The following is an 18952-nucleotide window of genomic DNA, read 5'->3' as shown; positions in this document are numbered from 1 at the left end:
AAAGACTTCTACCCACCAAACCTGCTTGCACTGTTTAATGGTGATTTTGTTTGTTTTATTCATGGTTTCCCCATTCTTCTTTCTCTTTAGGCCTTTCCCCAGCTTTGTAAAATCAGTTGAGGAGTACACATGCATGAGCATGCACACATGCTAAGTTGCTTCAGTTGTGGCCAGCTCTTTGCGACCCTATGGACTGCAACCTGCCAGGCTCCTCTCATGGGATTCTCCAGGCAAGAATACTGGAGTGGGTTGCCGTGCCCTGCTCCAGCGGATCGAACCTGGGTCTTCGGCTTGGCAGGTGGATTCTTTACCACTAGCGCCACCTGGGAAGCCCAGGTAAGTGTGAGATGTATTCAAATACATATTTTTTTCTTTTAAAGAAATTTACTTATCTCAGGGGGGAAAATTGCTCAGACATCAGAGAAACAGCTTATCTATAAGGAGGAGTAAGCATACATTCCTGAGATTCTTAGGGATTCTTGGCTAGGGTGATTGGTTCCCAAAAAGTCGATGAAATATCAAAAAAGAAAAAAATAATAAAACAAGGAGGAAAGAAAAAGAACACATTTTGACCCAAGTATGAGCACTACTTTTTCTCCTTCAATAACAAAACTAGTCCTGGTCTTAGGTGATAAGAGCAGAGGGAGCCATTTACTACAAAAGCTGTATCCAGCTGAGTTGTCAAGTCTCCAATATCTTCCTTCTGTTCAACTTCACTCTCCCAGTCCCAGCCTATTCCTTCAGCTTTGTATTTTCTCCCAGTTCAGGGAGGAAATAGTAATGGCGGGGGAAAAAAACAAGGCAAATGCAAAAGAGAATAAAGAAGGAAAGTAACCCAAGAGAGCTCTACTCAGCTTTCCTGAGCAACTCCACTGAAAGAGAAGCCAAAGGACAATTGCCCAGACCTGTGAATATAGGCAACCTTTTAATATGAAATTGCTGTCACTTGTAGGTAAAGTGGCCCCCAAAATGTATACCACCCTTCCTATAGCTGCTACAAATTGCAATGAATTTGTAACAAGTAACAAAGCCTAAACTAGGAGTGGCTTCAACAAGATGAACCTTTTTTTTTAACCCCTTGGGTAAAGGAAACTGGAAATGGATTGCCTAGGAGTAACGTGGAAGCACAGGGTACTCTCGGGGCCCTTCTGCCTCTCTGCTTCCCCGTCCTCAGCATGTGTTCTCTACCCTCAGGGCCACCTTATGGGCCAAGATGGCAACTGGGGCTCCACTCTTCAGATCGGTGCTTCAGTCCTCCTGGGAGAAGCAGAATAAAACAAAAGGGCAAAATGAGGACCCATCCTAGCTTAGTCAACTCCTTTTCACTGTTTATATCTCAGTGGCCAGAAGTGCAAGGCCAGATCTAGCAACAAGTGAGTTGGGGAATGTAATCTTTATTTGCAGTAACAACGTGCCCAACTCAAGACTGAAGAAGGGCCCCTGCCTCTAAATCTTCAGTATTGTCCCCATACTGGGTGAGGACCCAATCCAGTTGCTGATCACTTAACTCAAGAACAGACAATTTTACTATCCAGATTTTAAGGGCATAAGAAAAGACACAAACCTAAGATCAAAGATCTGTTGTTTTTAAACATTAGCTTGAAACATCCATGGAAGTCTCATTAACACCTAGACTTAACTTTCACCTAAATCCACCAAAAATGTATAATATCACAAAAGGTTGAACATAAAAAAACAATCTGGGAAACTAGCAAAGAGGGCTGTCTTTTCAGAATAAAGGATCTCAAGAATTCCCTGGTGGTCCAGTGGTTAGGAATCTGTGCGTTCACTGCCAAAAGTGCAGGTTCAGTCCCTGGTTGGGGAACTGAGATCCCGCAAGCCAAGCAGCGTGCAAAACATAAGTGAAAAATAAAAATAGAATAAAGTGCCTCACTAACTTTGTTCGCTGCTCTGTTCCCAACACCTGTAACAATGAGTGAATAGTAACAGCAGCTTTCAGTCAGTCTGTTGTCTTGATTTCCCTGCTTTTTCTTCCGCATTGTTTAACACCTAACAATCCTAACAGTGATCTCCATGCTTTTTTTTACCACAATGGCTCCTTCTTACTCTGAAATTTCTTAGGCCTGTGAGTCCTGCCTCCCTTAGAAAGTTTCCAGTTCTTTCCACAGTTGTTTCAGCTGGACTGAACTGAAACTAAAGTTGCTGATGCTTGGGGCAGGGGCAGGGGCCAGGGATGAACGAGCACCAATAGGTCCTCTAACCTTGTCTCATTCCCCAAATCTTACTTCTTTCCTTCAAACTTGCATTTTTCCAGGCTTTGAATAATTTGTGCTTCTTGAATGACACTATTGTATGAGATGTTCTTGATCAAACCTCCCCAGGTGGGTCCAAACATCCCTAAAGCTAATTTTTTCCCTCTCCTGGAGAATGAGTGGAGTCAGCAAATTAACCTCTGTTCTTAAGAAAGGTATTGCCAAGTTCTCTCTGCTTCTTCTAGAAAGATGGGCAGTTTATCTTCTCCAAGGAGAACATAAAACACCTGCAAAAACTCTGTTCAATGACTCTGTTCACAACTCCCACTTGCTTGTTCTTTGAAATACATGTTTAGGAAGAAATTTGACCTGTGTATACACCAAGGAAGGGGCTTCCCTGGTGGTTCAGAGGGTAAAGCGTCTGCCTGCAATGCAGGAGACCTGAGTTCCATCCCTGGGTCGGGAAGATCCCCTGGAGGAGGAAACGGCAACCCACTCTGGTACTCTTGCCTAGAAAATCCCATGAATGGAGAAGCCTGGTAGGCTACAGTCCATGCGGTCGCAGGGTCGGACACGACACTACTTCACTTACACTTTCACACCAAGGAAAATTAAGATAATTATAGTCGATGTCAACATTGGGCTAATAATTTTTGCCCTTGAGAAGGTAATGAAAGCAGTTGGAATGGACCCTTGCCCAATCCTTGATTGAAAGAGAAACAGTTGTCCTGGAAGTTCTTCAGGAGCTTGGTTACAGGTTGTGGACAAAGCCTTATGTCTCTATTTTATTCCTCACATGGGGAGACATCTTTATTTTGTAATCTAGGACTGGTTGGACCTCCAGATAATCTCAATTTTGGTAAAAAGCTCAAAGTTCAACTTGTAATTGTCTGGGCATTGCATGATATTGGATTTAACAGAGAATCAAGTGAGAGTAAAACTGTTTGGTCTCTGTCGTTAGGTACCCTTCTCATTTCATTTCAGTAAAAAAAAAAAGTATGGTCAGGTACAGAGGAGGGAGGCCTTAAATATAACAGAGGCATGTCTTTCCACTCTCCTCTCCATCAGCATGATAGAGCCACTGCTCTCTGGTACCCTATTCTTTTTAAGCAGGTCTGACTGAGTCTAAAAACTTCAACCTGCTTTTTCAGTTGATCCTATTCTTCCTTCACGTAGAGCAGGACCATCTTGATTGGAGTTCCGCAAAGGCAAAGACTGGGTCAAAAACTTTAGAGCAGTTCCTTAGTGGGGGATGACTCTAGGAGGTCAGAATAAGTGTGCAACGAATAACAGGGAAGAGGGAAAGGCCAGTCTCCAGCTAGCCACCACAGTGGGCTGTGCGACTCAGTTCTGCAGGGGACCCCCTGGAGAAGGCGCCTCCAAAAGACAGCGGATCAGGGGAGGGGGGAAAGGGGGATCACTTACCCCTCCCTGTCTGGTTGAAACATGCCCTCTAGGGCACACCAGCTGCATGCATGCAGGGCACATCCTGAGGCTTTGGACAAAGCCTTGAGGCAAACGAGTTGAAAGACTTGACAGTACATGTTTAAAGGGGGAAGCCTTCAGTCTGCCAGCAACTGCCTCTGATGATGACACAGGAGCAGGAGATGTGGCAAGAGGTGTGTGTGCTGTGAGCTCAGGCGTGTCCAACTCTTTGCGACCCATGGACTGTAGCCCTCCAGGCTCCTCTGTCCATGGGGTTCTCCAGGCAAGAATACGGGAATGGGTTGTAAGAGGCACCTTCGTCTGCCGCTAGGACTGCATCATGGGTGGCCATACCAGCCTTTTATATTCCTTTTATATTTTATATTCCTTTTATAATATATATATATTATAAAATTATATTATATATATAATATATATTATTATAAAATATATAAAATATAAATAATATATTTTATATTATATTTTATATTCCTTTTATATTCCTAATGAGCCTCTTTTGACTACAGGTCCTGAATTCTTTCAGAAGTTAGTCCTGTTCCTCTTGAAACTGTTATAATTCCTTCCCAATGCCTGGGCCGTGGTATTCCATTCACTAACAACATTCTGAAGGCCTCTTATTGCCTCTCTTGGCTTGCCCTTGGCCTCTGAGTAGACCTGCTCCCTGCAACTGGTGGATGTCCACATTTTGAAACTCGCAAGTACTCTAGTGGAAAAGTGGTCAATATGTATTTATTGACAATTCTAAAAAATAGTGAAACTCTGATTGTGGTTATAAGTACTGCTAAGCAGGAACTTACCCTGTCAAGTGAAGTCAGCAAACATTTCCTGCCCTTGGTATTTCATAGAAAGGACAAGAGGGCTGATGGACAGTTAAGGAGGAATTCAAGAAGCTTCTACATCCCACTGGAGTTACTATGATTCCAATATGTAAAATCTTATCTTTGCTGGAGAGAAGAAGCATATTATTTGTGGGAGTTATTTTCTAAAATCAGTGCAAAACCAGAACTCCAGCAGAATCTCAAGGCTTTTTCATTTTTAAAAACCATGTGAGGGGGAGGAAAATGTCAGAGTCAAAAATATCTTTGAACTCTCCTTGTATTTCTTAAAACATAGGGTGCATATTTTGTTTTTAAAGATTTGACAGAAATTCTTCTGCACACTAGATTTGAAATAGTCTGTTGAAATAGTCTGTCTGTAAACAGGTAAGCATTTCAAACTTTCTGCCAGTAAAATTTAACTATGAAGTCCTAAAATGCGTGGGAACTGGTGAGTGAATGGTAATCTATTCCTGTTTGTTTAGAGATGCTCTAATCTGGGTCTGTGTTACCCTTCTGTTTGCTATTAGATTTGAGATGTGCAGCTTGTAATGAGAATTAGATCATTATTTGTGATATATTTTACAAATGTTTTCTTCCACTTTGTCTTTTGACTTTGCTTATAGTCATTTTTGCCATGCAGAAGTTTCGGGTTTTATTTTTGTCCATATTGATGTAGTCTTTTATTGTATCTAGATTTTGAACTATAATTCAAAAGCTTTCACCTACACCCAGGTCATAAGGAATCCATCTGTGTCTTCTCTTACACTTGTTGGGTTTTGCTCTTTACATTAAGATCTCTGATCCCTTTGGAGTCTATTCTTATATGTGGTGTGAGGTGTAGATCCAGTTTTATCTTTTACCAAGTGGCTGTATATTGGTTTTCTTATCACAGAACACTGTTTTCTCTGCAGTCACATCAATAGTCACTTCTGCCTCCATTGAATCACGCTGGGGTTTTTTGTTTGGTTCAAAAGGTACTGTTTTCTGAAACTGTTTGCAGATTCTGGAGTGCACCTTATCTGGAACCCTAGTGCTTCATGAAAAGAATTTTGTGTTTTAAAAGCACTTTTTTGATGGTCCAGCCTTGCTCAGGGATTGTGGAAATTTTAAATAAGGTAGATGACATGGTTCCCATGATTAAGGGGGTTCACGTGGAGTGTTTAGAAAACAATTAAAGGTTTCCTAGAACTAGTAAGGAGAAGGCAATGGCAACCCACTCCAGTACTCTTGCCTGGAAAATCCCATGGACGGAGGAGCCTGGTAGGCTGCAGTCCATGGGGTCGCGAAGAGTCAGACATCACTGAGCGACTTCACTTTCACTTTTCACCTTCATGCATTGGAGAAGGAAATGGCAACCCACTCCAGTGTTCTTACCTGGAGAATCCCAGGGACGGGGGAGCCTGGTGGGCTGCCGTCTATGGGGTTGCACAGAGTTGGACACGACTGAAGTGACTTAGCAGCAGAACTAGTAAAATTACATTTTGGCTTACTACCTCAATACCAGGAAGTACTTTCTGTGCACCAAGGTGAGTTAAAAAAGAAAACATTGAGATGTAGCTGATTTATAACCTTCTATTAGTTTCAACGTAGTAACTCACAGTTTTTAAAGATGATACTTCATTTATAGTTACTATGAAATATTGGGTATACTCCCTTTGCTGTACAGAACATTCTTGTACCTTATTTACTTTTTACACAGTAGTTTTTCCCTCTTAATCCCCTACCCCTATCTTGTCCCTCCCAACTTCCCTCTCCCCACCGGTAACCACTAGTTTGTTTTCTATATTTGTGAGTCTGTTTCTTTTTTGTTATATTCATTAGTTTTATTTTTCTAGACTCCACATATAAGTGATAACATACAGAATTTGTCTTTCTCTGACTTATTTCACTAAGCATGATACCCTTCATGTTATTGTTGCAACTCCATCCATGTTTCTGCAAGTGGCGAAATTTCATTCTTCTTGTGGCTGAGTAATGTTCCGTTGTATGTATATATATGTCACATCTTTATCCATTCATCTGTTGATGGACACTTAGGTTGCTTTTATGGTTTGACTATTGTAAATAATACTGCTTTGAACTTCAGGGTGTATGTATCTTTTCAAATTAGTGTTTTATTATTTTTTTATATATACGTGTGTGTGTGTGTGTGTATAGGGTAATTAGTCTTTATGGATAAGTTGCTTTTGAATTATTCATTTCAGCTGCAGGTAGTGGGGAACCTAACTCACGGAGGTTGACACATTTCCCCACACCCTCACATCAAGAAATATGGAGGTAGGTGGTTACTAGCATTGGTCCAGTAACTTAACACTGTCAGGGACAGTGTCTCCACAATTCTGCTGGTCTTTGACACATGGTGTGAGGATGACTGCTGGAGCTCCGGGTGTTACGTCTGAGTTCTGAAGAGTAGCAGAAAGTGCCATCCCCGAAGATGCCACTTTGGCATAAGGATAATTTAGAGCTAGAGGTACTTGAAAAATAGCAGATGCAGGAAAGGTGCTGTGACCACCCTTTTTCTTCCTGAAAGCACTTTTTCTTTCATGTGGAAGATGGCCTCTCTACACCAGAAAGAAAACATTCTTAACACCAGAGATCGGGAGCTGAGTCTAAGGGAAACCTGTACAAACAGATTTTATTAAATTAACTCTTATTTTCCTTTAACCTCCTTGTATGTTTCAGTTACTTTTCCATAGTTAGTACTCTCTGTTCAACCTGGTGTATAAGCGCTTGGGTGTAACTGATTTGGGGGTCTTCATTTTTACGTGCAGTCTCCCATGCAGGGATAAAAAGTAAAATTTGTACACTTTTCTCTTGTTAACCTGTCTATGTCAACTTAATCCTCAGGTCCAGCCAGAGACTCTAACAGAGTAGAGGAAAAGTTTTGCCTCCCATAATTCAAAGGAGAAATAAGGTGAAGGGGCATACTAAAGCTGTCTTTTTCATCAGAAGAACAGTTTCCCCAAAGTTTTTCAGAAGTCTTCTGCTTGTATCTCTTTGGCCAGAACTCTATCACATGGCCACCCTTAAATGCAAGAGAAGTGGGGAAATAGAAGATTCGAGTCTTGTAATATCTTTGGTGGTGGCGGGGTGGAGGGGGGAGCAATGGAAAGGAGACTGGGACTCTATGGGAGAGGGTGAGGGTGGGATGATTTGGGAGAATGGCACTGAAACACGTATGTTGTCATATGTGAAACGAATCACTAGTTCAGGGTCAATACATGTTATAGGATGCTCGTGGCTGGCATGCGGGGATGACCCAGAGGGAGGATAAAGGGAGGAGGGAGGTGGGAGGGGGGTTCAGGAGGGGGAACTTATGTAAACCCGGGGCAAATTCATATCAATGTATGGCAAAACCAACCAATATAATATTGTAAAATAATTTGCCTCCAATAAAAAAATAAATTAATTACAAAAAAAAATAAATGTGGTACAAAACACAATTTTGTTAAAAAAAAAAAAAAAGAAAGGAGACTGGGAATGACTCCTCAACCAACCAATGGATCAGTCACATTGAAACAGCTCATTTCTGCTTGCTGAAATCATGACTGGTGTGATATAGATCTGATACTGAACATAAACTGTCAGATCTTGTGCAATCTAAGAAAAATTTAAATAAGCAGATGGTAGGAAACTCAAGAGCATGAACTGAGGGATCTTCTGCTCAGAGTTCTGCCCTTGATACCGTGCAGCTCCCAGCCCCGGGCTCTATGACCCACAGATCAAGTTCAGATGGAAGAGGCTGGTTGCGCCACGTTGGGTTGGCAGCTCACTCCTACTGAGATCACCAGTGGGTCACCTTTGGAATGTGCAGAATAGTGAGTGTCTTTTGTATGCTGATTAGATGACTGGTGGTTGGGGTCCCTGGATAGCGTCAGGGTGAGGGCTGGTCACCAGAAAGACCCAGGCAAGATGAGAGGGTTGGAATTTTCACCTCAACACCTTTCCCCAGGCCCTGTCCTCCTCGCCTCAGGGAAAGAAGAGGGGCTAGACATTGAGTTAATCACCAAGGACCAGTGATTTAACTAAGCACTTTAATGAAACCTCCATTAAAAAAAAAAATCCCTCAATGATGGGGCTCAGAGAACTTCTGGGCTGCTGAACACATCAAGGTGCTGGGAGGGTGGTACACCCAGAGAGGGCCTGGAAGTTCTGTGCCTTCAACTACCCCCAAACCCTGCCCTATGCATCTCTTCCATTTGGCTGTTCCCTGAGTTGACTCGTTTATAATAAACCAATAAATTTGTTTTCCTGCATTCTGTGAGCCTTTCTAGCAAATTATCAAAACTGAGGCAGAGTCTATGGGACCCCCTCCCCTGAATACATAACAAGTTGATCAAAAGTGTCTGTGACAACCTGAGGCTTAAGACTAGCATTTGAAGTGGGGCAGTCGTGTGGGACTGAGTCCTTAACTTGTGGGCTCTGATTCGAATTCCAGGTGCTGGTTGTTGTTCAGTTGCCAAGTCACGTCCGACCCTTTGCGACTCTGCAGCACACCAGGCCTCCCTGTCCCTCACCATCTACCGGGGTTTGCCCAAGTCCACGTCCATTGAATTGGTGATGCCATTCAACCATCTCATCCTCTGTCTCCCTCTTCTCCTTCTGCCTTCAGTCTTGCCCAGCATCAGGGTCTTTTCCAGTAAGTTAGCTATTCACATCAAGTGGCCAAAATATTGGAGCTTCAGCTTCAATTTCAGGTAGATGGTGTCAGAATTCAATTCTATTGCAGGGCAGCCAGCTGGTGTAGCAGAGTTAGAGAAGGGGTGTTGGAAAACACCCAACACCTTTGTTGTCAGAAGTGTTGGGAGTAAAAGTAGCTCAGAGACATCAGTTCAGTTCAGTTCAGTTCAGTCGCTCAGTCGTGTCCGACTCTCCGTGACCCCATGAATCACAGCACGCCAGGCCTCCCTGTCCATCACCAACTACCGGAGTTCACTCAAATGCATGTCCACAGAGTCGGTGATGCCATCCAGCCATCTCATTCTCGGTCGTCCCCTTCTCCTCCCGCCCCCAACCCTTCCCAGCATCAGAGTCTTTTCCAGTGAGTCAACTTGTCGCATGAGGTTGCCAAAGTATTGCAGTTTCAGCTTTAGCATCAGTCCTTCCAATGAACACCCAGGATCGATCTCCCTTAGAATGGACTGGTTGGATCTCCTTGCGGTACAAGGGTCTATCAATAGAGCAAAAAATGGAGAGGATGAGTTAGAATGACTCTGAAGGCTTTCCACTGTGACCAAGGAGGGCCAGCTTACTCCACCAGAGGGTAGCAGCCTTGACCTGGGAGGGTAAGTCCACAGGACTTACAGTTAAAACAACAAAGAACTTTGAGAAAGACAGAGACAATGATTCTGAGAGATCAAGGATGATAGCTACGGATGAAAAGGAGTTTAGAAGGCCTAAGGTAAGTCAGGCAAGTTGATTGATGACCCTGCAGTGGCTGGTTTTGGCCAGATGTGAGCTGAGATCAGAGACCTGGGAAGCAGACTAGGATCAGAAATAGGTTGTCAATGCCAGAGCAAGGAATGGGCAACTTGCTCAGGGCCAGAGTGGGTGGTAAGGGACCAGTGTTTGGGAGGAAACTGGGCTCTAGGTCGTGTCCCTGAAAATGATTTCATCAAAAGCCGATTTGCCAATTAACAATTTGCTGAAAGCTGCCAAACAGCTCGGAGAAGGCAATGGCAAACCACTCCAGTACTCTTGCCTAGAAAATCCCATGGATGGAGGAGCCTGGTAGGCTGCAGTCCCTGGGGTCGCTAAGGGTCGGACGAGACTGAGCGACTTCACTTTCACTTTTCACTTTCACACATTGGAGAAGGAAATGGCAACCCACTCCAGTGTTCTTGCCTGGAGAATCCCAGGGACGGGGGACCCTGGTGGGCTTCTGTCTATGGGGTCACACAGAGTCGGACACGACTGAAGTGACACAGCAGCAGCAGCAGCAGCCAAACAGCTTAGGATTCCCAGGTGGTTCATTGGTAAAGAATCCACCTGTCAATGCAGAAGACGCAAGAGACATGGATTTGATCCCTGGGTCAGAAAAACCTCCTAGAGCAGGACATGGCAACATACTCCAGTTTTTTAGCCTGGAGAATCCTGTGAACAGAGGAGCCTGGCAGGCTACAGTCCCCAGGGTCGCAAAGAGTCAGATATGACTGAGCATGCATGCAAGCCAAATATTTGACATGAGTCTGCAACAGAGTCAGGTTTCAAACTTTCAGAAACCAAAGGAAACTCCAGGGATGATGAGGGTCTGTCTGATTTGGTCACATCTCCTCAGCCTATCCTGAGTGGGTTAGCCACTGGTTGAATTCCAAGAAACAAATAATTGAAAAATTATTTTCCTACCAATTTTATGGTGGCTAATATAGCTATGGAATTAATCAGTTGGAAGATTTCACAGAATTTCTTGACGTTTTCAGAGTCTTCCTGGAACATCAGTGTTTGGGAGGCCAGCCACTTGGGGAGAAAAAGGGCTGATCATCTCCTGCCTCTCTATCTGCTGCCTTCTTGGCCCACAGCCAGAAATATCTCCCACCTGCTTTTGGCCAGCTTTATGATCGCTCATGAACTGTAGCTGTGGAAGCGAAACCAGCAAGCCAAGGCAGATAGAGACAGCCTTTGTGGAGTCGATCCTCTCCTGGCTGTGAAAAATGGGTGTTTACGTCCAGCTGCTAGCTTCTCATTGACTAGCTAGCTAGCTAAGTCACCTCAGTCGTGTCCGACTCTGTGTGACCCCATAGACGGAAGCCCACCAGGCTCCCCCGTCCCTGGGACTCTCCAGGCAAGAACACTGGAGTGGGCTGCCATCTCCTTCTCCAATGTGTGAAAGGGAAAAGTGAAAGCGAAGTCGCTCAGTCGTGTCCGACCCCCAGCGACCCCACGGACTGCAGCCCACCAGGCTCCTCCATCCATGGGACTCTCCTAGAGTCTAGCAAATCGGGAGACATTCTAAATGCAGCACATACAGGGAGTGTAGTGTTTTTGTGGCCAAAAATCCTGCCAGGGTGTTGGCTGGGCTGTCTGTGGAGACGCCTCTTTGCTCAGCCTTTCCCCTGGGCATTGCACAGATGGGAGGGCTGCGTCTGTTGGCAGATGATGCCTGCCCTACATGCTGCCTTTCTCAGGGAATAGCTGTCAGTGAAGGTAAATGTCTGGAGGTACAGAGCTCTTGCCAGTGATCAGAACACAGTCAGCTGTGTGCCAGGCCCGTCTGAGGATAGAAAGATTGGACTCTGAGGTTCGGAGGTTTGTGGATTCTCCCATCCAAGTACTAATCAGGCAGACCCTGCTTAGCTTCCAAGATCAGATGAGATTGGGCCTGTTCTGGGTATGGCCATAGACTGTCAATTCTTCCATGTGTTTTGAAAACTATATTTGACAAGTGGGTATATTGATTTGTGGATTCCTGGGTGGCCTGGTTTCATAGCCATCCACGACCAATAATAAAGTAATATTGGCATAATAAAATATTGAGTCAGGGGTATCCTAATACATATTGCTTTAGTAGGAAAATTGGAGGGAAAGAAAACAGACTGAACACAAAAATCTCCTGTTCTTACTACCTGATAATAAAGTCTTCGTAAGACAGAGAGAGAGAAGAGCTTTCACCAATAGCAATAAAGCAAGGAAAGGAATACAACTTTAGGTCAAAACTTTGAAAAGTAAGTAGAAGCCAAGCAATAAAGAGATTTTTACCATTGACCCTCTCTTCATCTTATCCCAACCCAATTGAGCAAGGCAAAAGAATTAGGTCATTTGATCCAGTCTCAATAACTTCCAGTGGTTTCCCAGGTGGCACTAGTGGTAAAGAACCCACCTGACAATGCAGGAGACCTAAGAGACACAGATTTGATCCCTGGTCTTGGAAGATCCCCTGGAGAAGGAAATGGCAACCCACTTCAGTACTCTTGCCTGGAAAATTCCATGGACGGAGGAGCCTGGTGGGCTGTAGTCCATGGGATCGCAAAAAGTGGGGCATGATTGAGCTCACCCAAACACACACAGGCGAGGAATGGACTGAGGTGGTCAGCAGATAGACCAGGGAAAGTCCCAGATCCCTAAAGAGAGGACACTATCACCACAGGATGGCAACAGAGGCAGGAAGGGGACTTCCCTGGCAGTCCAGTGGGGCGCAGTGGTTAAGAATCTGCCCTTCCCCTGCAGGGGGCACAGGTCTGATCCTCGCTCCGGGGTCCTACATGCCATGCAGTGCAGCCAAAAGAAACGCCACAAAAAACAGGCGTCAGAAGAACTGCACGATCTCACCATTTTCTTGGTTTCATGCTGAGTTAGGAATATGATCAGAAGTCATAGAAATAGATACTCCTCCACCCAGGGAGAGGCTTCCTGATGATAAGAAATCTCAGAACACAGAGCCAAGCTCAGGTACGGTAATAACAGGTGCACGCAGTCCCTGAAGGACTCTTCCCTTCTCCCCTCCAGTTACACAGAGAAACAAGGAGGGCCCAGTGTTCAGCTTGCAAGTTCTCCTTTTTAAAGGAAGAGAAATATGGAAGAATAACAAGGACAGGGGCTTCATGTCATAGATCAGACATCAGATAAACAGAAGGTCCTAGAGCAGGGTTTCTCAACTTGAGCACTTAATATTTTTGGCCAGATAATTCTTGGTTGTGGGGGAGAGGAGTACCTTGTACATTATAGAATGTTTAGCAGTATCCCTGACCTCTACCTGTTAAAGGTCAGTAGCAAACACCACTCCCCCACTCCTACCCCAGTTGTGACAACCAAAAGTATCCCCATGTTTTCTGGGGTACAAAATCACCTTGAGTTGAAAACCACTGCCCTAGAGTCTAGACATGGCAGCCCACTTCAGACATGAGCAAGAAGAAAAGAAATGGCATGGCAACTAGAGAAACATACCATAATTCATTTGAACCATAAATGAATTAAATTAAGGAAGTGAGCAAGTGAAGAGATAGACAATGAATCTACTCTGAAAGAAACTATAACTCAAGGAAAAGAAGAAATGTTTCTCACTCTTTCTCATTTCAGAACAATGAATGATTTAGAGCAATTAATAATAGTATTAACAATGTAAATTCACTAAAGGGAAAGTTCAGAGTAGGTGGTGAAATAACAGAGAAAGGAGATTTCAATGCTATGGAAATGAATTGAATCTTAATATCATTACATAACTAATAAATAAGTTATACTTTCAGGGAACTCATTAGCCAGATTTCAAATAGAATTGGTGATAAAGAGAAAAGCTTGAGATATCAAAGAAAATGCAGTGAGAAAACAAATCAGCTAAAGCAATTAGAAAATAGAATAGAAATATGTAGGCCATAAAAAGATCAGCTAACATGATAAGTCTCTATTCTTAAAGAACTCTGCAAATGAAACAAAACAAGTATTCAGAAAGAAGATGGTGGGATATTGATAAATGATGGTACTGAGGCTCAAGTTCCAAGAGTCTCTAAGAATCAGTGATTATTATGAAAGTGAATTTATGAAGCATACATCTGCTGGGACTCTTTGGACTGTAGTGATAGGAAACTAGTACAAACTGGCTTGCTCCCTGAAGGGAATTAATTGGCTCAATTACTAAAACATCCAGGAGTTAGATCTGACTTCTATTACATTAGATTCAGGCCTCCAAAGATATTGATTCCCAGGGTTTATTTTTCGCTAGTTCTCTGTTCTGCCTTCTGCCAAGCTGGCTTCTTTTTCTGGCTTCAAGTGCAGCCCTGGTGTCTCCAAGCCTTTTCCTGATTCATGGCAGCAGGATACCTGTGGGTCCTCTTGCTTCAAAAGCTCTCAAGTTCAAGTCTAGCGAGAAGAAAGGAGTAATGCCCAGTAGCTTCTATCCAAGTCTTGAGATTCATGCTAGTCAGCCAACCTCAAGTCATCCTTTCATGAAGGATGGAGGGCTTTGTTCACCAGGCCTGATTTGGAAGGTGATATGGGATGCTCTCTAGAAAAATAATCTTATCGACGGTAGTATCAGAGAGATGGAGTCAGGACTTGAGTGAGGAGTACAAGTGAAAAGTAATGGATTGTGCTAATTCTGAGATGGGGAATGAATTTAAAGGATGGTCTTAAAATAGGGTCTGAATTCAAAAGGTAAAGCTCATTTTAAAAGAAAAAGGAGAAGGGACTGCTCTAAATTAAAAGAGACTAAAGAGACAATTAACTGCCCATGTGATTCTTTGATTGAATCCTTGTTCAAAAGAAAAAAGCAACAAAGTATATTCTTGGGACAACTAGAAAAGTCTTGATATAGATTGGATACTAGATGGTGTGAAACTACTGTTACTAGTTTAAGTAATCCCCGACTGGATGGGCATGAGTTTGAGTGAACTCTGGGAGTGTCGGTGATGGACAGGGAGGCCTGGCGTGCTGTGATTCATGGGGTCGCAAAGGGTCGGGCACGACTGAGCGACTGAACTGAACTGAACTGAACTGATGCAGTTATCTAGGACAATGTCTTCTTCATAGGAGATGCATGTTGAAGTCTTTGGGGGTAAAGTGCCTTGATGTCTGCTTCTTATTTTCAAATGGTTCAAAAGAAAAAATGTGTATGTAGATGATTGATGGAAATAAAGCACAGTTTTAGGATGTTAATGATTATTCAGTCCAGGTCACACAGAGTCGGACACGACTGAAGTGACTTAGCAGCAGCAGCAGCAGCAGCAGCAGCAGCAGCAGCAGCAGCAGGCATTCAGGTTTTCATTCCATTAGTCTTTCAACTTTTTCATGTGTTTGAAAATGTTCATAATTTTTTAGAAAGATTTCTTCATTTATTTTTGTCTGTGCCAGGTCTTCGTTTCTGTGTGTGGGCTTTCTCTAGCTGTGTGTGGGGGGCCACTCTTTGTTGCTGCACACGGGCTTATTGCAGTAGCTTCTCTTCTTGCAGAGCACAGGCTCTAGGTTTGTGGGCTTCGGGAGTTGTAGCTCAAGGCTCTACACCATGCAGGCTCAGTAGCTGAGTCACAGAGGCTTAGTTGCTTCGTGGCATGTGGGATCTTTCCAGATCAGGGTTCAAACTTGTGTCCCCTGCATTGGCAGGTGGATTCTTAACCACTAGACCTCCAAGGAAGCCCTCATAATTTTTTTTTTAAGTTGAGGAGAAAACATGTTCTGAAAAAGAGGAAATTGTTCTGCCTATTCTAGAACTTAATTTCCTTTTCAAGTTCTAAAAGTTTTCCTCCTTCAGTCTGGTCGTTTGGGTAGATTGAGAGTTCTCAGACCTTGAAGATATACAGGAAGGATAAGTGGGAGGGAAAAGGGAAAAGTCACTACAGAGATGCAAAAGAGACTAAGAGGAAACTGCCAGACTGTGGTCAGTGGCTGTTTTGGGGTAGTTTGTTTATCACTGTTTCTTCTTCTTCTGCTTCCTTATAGTTTCCCATAATTTCCAAATTTGTATACTGATTGGTGATTATTTTTTGATGAGACAAAAGAAAAGAAATTTAATTAAATGGAACAGAGGTAAAAGAGTGAAACTGACTTTGCATAAATGCAAAATATTTTACATTGGTTGGAGTTTGGACAAACCTATACTTCGGGACAGAGATGCTAGCCGCCATTTGCTTCCTTTCTTAGATGTAGAAAATGCATTCAGAGTAAAAAGTGTTTTGTCTAGAAGAGGGAAAGGTTACAGTCTCAGAAAAATTGAAGAATGTAGAACTTTAGATATGAATAGGGTAGAAGGGAATTTAGAGGCTAGATGAGAAAGGAGGGTTTCCTTTTTAGGATGTCTCTTTGACTTTGAAGAGTTTAGAGCTTCAGAGGGCTGGTTCTAGGTGAAAGGGAAATGGTGAAGTGAATTTTCAGGTTTCCTTCCAAACTACCTAATCCAAGTTAGAAAGAAGACAAGAGTCTAGAATACCCTTTGAAAGTAAATATGAATGTTGAGGGGGGTATCTAAACTGTGAACAGTGAAGGGCAGTTTTGAAATGAGAATTGTTCTTAGAGATTTTCTACCTTAATTCTCCTATGAGAACTTCCTGAGAGATTAATTGACTCACCCAAAGTCAGCCAGACTAATGACAGAAGCCAGTTTGGAAAAAAAAAATCTCATATAAGGATCCAGCTGTGAAAGAATTAGTGTATATGTATACACTACATGGGACATCCCTATAGCTCAGATGGTAAAGAATCTGCCTTCAATGCAGGAGACCTGGCTCTGATTCCTGGGTGGGGAAGATCCCCCTGGAGGAGGGCATGGCAACCCACTCCAGTATTCTTGTCTGAAGAATCCCCATGGACAAAGGAGCCTGGTGGGCCACAGTCCATGTGGCAGCAAAGAGTCAGACATGACCAAGCGACTAAGCACAGCACAGCATAGCACGTACACTACATCGGAGGAGGGCTTGGCTCCCCACTCCAGTATTCTTGCCTGGAGAATCCTTGCCACGGACAGAGCAGCCTGGCAGTCCATAGAATCGGATGCGTCTGAAGCAACTGAGTATGCATTCACACACTCTATAGAAAATGAATATTTTAGGCCTCCAAAAATGTACAGTAAAGTAACATATGTGAATCTGTAAGTTCATATATGTAGTGTAACCGATTGGTAGAAATCTAGAATGATTAGTAATTATAATTGAAGTCAAACATAATTATATAACTTTAACCTGTTCTAGTTTAATGTCATTCAAATTAGATCACTAAATTGAGATTATGAAGATTAGTAGACTTGAAAAGAAAACTAAACACGAATAAAGCCTCCAAATGACTCCGGTTGTCATATGCCAATCTTGAACTTTCCCAACACAACTTTAAAGCAATGAAAACTCTTTCTAGCCTTCAAGATCACCACATAGACCATTACTAGAAAAACTTGAATGTCCTTGGAAAAATAGAGAGAGAAAATGTGTGTTTTTACAGTTCTAGGCTACAAGATCCTGCAGTTTGGCCTCAGCCCTGCCCTAAGAAGTTGTGTGTGTCTTGAACAAATCACTTAAACATCAGAGACCTCAGATTCTTGTCACTTACTTTTGACAGGGAATATTTCAAGCTGTCTACTGAGAACTGACATAAGCCAATTTGTTCAACAGCTGTCAGGTACAAATAAATACTCTGGTGATTAAATAGGTGGAGGGTACCTCTGTTTCACAACCTGGCTTCCAAGTTATAAGCTACAATGCAAGCAAACTTTCAAACAAATTCTGCATAATCATTTGTAAGCAAACAAACACAAAAGTTATCTTGTAACCAAAACTCAGAGCAGATCTCAGCCTCTGGCTTCAGTCACTCTGACTTGCATCTGAAGTTGGCAGTTCACTCTTAGTGGACTCAGCAGCAATTCACCCTGTAGTTATCAGGAACCTTTTCTGAAGTGACAATTGCTAGATAAAGCAAACCTCTGGACCTCAGATGCTCCACCAAGAGTAATAACTTGTGGAGCTTCTTGGATTTTAACACCACACCACTCATTTCATCAATAAAGTGCAGTGAAAGTGTTAGTTGCTAAGTTGTATCCTACTCTTTGTGACCCCATGGACTGTAACCTGCCAGGCTCCTCTGTCCATGGAATTCTCCAGGCAAGAATACTGGAGTGGGGTTCATTTTCTTCTCCAGGGGATCTTCCTGACCCAGGGATTGAACGCATATATCCTGCATGGCAGGTGAATTCCTCACCATCTGAGCCACCAAGGAAGCCCAGTCTTTGAATCTTGAACACCACTCATTTCACCAATAAAAGTTATACCTAATGTCCCTCAGCTAATTAGCAAACCCTTGGGTAGATTTCAATAAGTTATTTGGAATGTTTGTGTATCTATCTCAGGAGTACAGATTCTTGGTTGGAGTATTTTAAATATAAACTAAACACCTCTATGGTGAGATGAAAATTAACTTATACATGTACACAAGTCTATTCTGTTGGACACCATAACATCTCTCAACATCCAATAATTGGGACATGGTTAAGTAGACAATGATTTAAGATCGTGGAAGTTCATAAAAATATCTACTATGTGTCTTCATGAATATTTGGAAATCTGTGTACAAAAGAATGTTAAATGGAAAAAAACAAAATATGTAAAGAAATGTATATTAAGGCATTTTTAAAAATTCAGATTATGTACATTATCGATATGTATTGAAAGATCTCAAAAGATGTAATGTCTTTCCTGCTAATATTTTTCAAGTACAGAATAGGAAAAAGATACCATGATACTATGATCTTTCAACTTATTCTGAAACATTCTTAATATTCAGATTCCAAGCCACCACCATTCATTCAAATCAATAGTTATTAAGCATTTACTCTGTGTCAGGCGGGGCTTCCCAGGTGGCTCAGTGGTAAAGAATCCACCTATCAACACAGGAGCTGCAGGAGACTTGGGTTTGATCCTTGGGTCAGGAAGATCCCCTGGAGGAGGAAATGGTTAACCCACTCCCGTATTCTCGCCAAGATGATCCATGGACAGAGAAGCCTGGCGGGCTATAGTCCAAGGGGTCACCAAGAGTTGGACTTGACTGAGCAACGTAACATCATCCATGTCA

This window comes from Moschus berezovskii, chromosome 9 (assembly GCF_049115385.1).
Source record: "Moschus berezovskii isolate FMDL1 chromosome 9, NW_MosBer_1.0, whole genome shotgun sequence".
In the NCBI taxonomy this organism is placed as follows: domain Eukaryota; kingdom Metazoa; phylum Chordata; class Mammalia; order Artiodactyla; family Moschidae; genus Moschus; species Moschus berezovskii.
The sequence above is the reverse complement of the archived record's forward strand: the minus strand, read 5'-3'. Positions refer to the sequence as shown.